Raw genomic sequence first — 1,197 nt, forward strand, 5'->3', positions numbered from 1 at the left:
GTTCTTAACTGAGTTCTTGCAGATCTGTGATACTGTTAAGACCAATGGAGTTGATCCTGAAGTCTACAAGCTTATGCTTTTCTCTTTCGCTGTAAGAGACAGAGCTAGAACATGGTTGGACTCACAACCTAGAGATAGCCTGGACTCTTGGGATAAGCTGGTCACGGCTTTCTTAGCCAAGTTCTTTCCTCCTCAAAAGCTGAGCAAGCTTAGAGTGGATTTTCAGACTTTCAGACAAAAAGATGGTGAGTCCCTCTATGAAGCTTGAGAAAGATACAAGCAACTGACCAAAAAGTGTCCTTCTGACATGCTTTTAGAATGGACCACATTAGATATATTCTATGATGGTCTGTCTGAATTTTCCAAGATGTCACTAGATCATTCTACAGGTGGATCCATTCATCTAAAGAAAACGCCTGCAGAAGCTCAGGAACTTATTGAAATGGTTACAAATAACCAGTTCATGTATACCTCTGAGAGGAATCCTGTGAGTAATGGGATGCCTCAAAAGAGAGGAGTTCTTGAAATTTATGCTCTGAATGCTATACTGGCTCAGAACAAAATATTGACCCAACAAGTCAATATAATCTCTCAGAGTCTGAATGGATTGCAAAATGCATCCAACAGTACTAAAGAAGCATCTTCTGAAGAAGAAGCTTATGATCCTGAGAACCCTGTAATGGCAGAGGTAAATTACATGGGTGAAGCCTTTGGCAACACCTATAATCCTTTATGGAAAAATCATCCAAATTTTTTATGGAAGGATCAACAGAAGCAAGGCTTCAATAATAACAATGGTGGAAGAAACAGGTTTAGCAACAGTAAATCTTTTGCATCATCATCTCAGCAACAGACAGAGCATTCTAAGCAGAATCCTTCTAGCTTAGCAAATATAGTCTCTGATCTATCTAAGGCCACTCTTAATTTCATGACTGAAACAAGATACTCCATTAGAAATTTGGAGGCACAAGTGGGCCGGCTGAGTAAAAGGGTTACTGAAACTCCTCCTAGCACTCTCCAAGCAATACAGAAGAGAATCCCAAAGGAGAGTGCAAGGGCATTGATATAATCAACATGGCCGAAACCTTAGAGGAGGAGGAGGACGTGAAGCCCAATGAGGAAGACCTCAGGGGACATCCAATGGTCAGTACGGAATCTCCTAATGAGGAACCAAAGGAATCTGAGGCTCATAGAGAG

At 41.1% G+C, this 1,197-nt stretch overlaps 1 non-coding gene across 1 annotated transcript; it reads right to left on the reverse strand.

Annotated features, from left to right (window-relative positions):
* Positions 1-205: 205 nt before the first annotated feature.
* Positions 206-313, reverse strand: LOC130971714 (small nucleolar RNA R71). Its single transcript, XR_009082927.1, has one exon. It is a non-coding gene; the product is annotated as a small nucleolar RNA R71 (small nucleolar RNA).
* Between the last annotated feature and the right edge of the window lie 884 nt (positions 314-1,197).

Source organism: Arachis stenosperma, chromosome 3 (genome assembly GCF_014773155.1).
Source record: "Arachis stenosperma cultivar V10309 chromosome 3, arast.V10309.gnm1.PFL2, whole genome shotgun sequence".
NCBI classification, from domain to species: domain Eukaryota; kingdom Viridiplantae; phylum Streptophyta; class Magnoliopsida; order Fabales; family Fabaceae; genus Arachis; species Arachis stenosperma.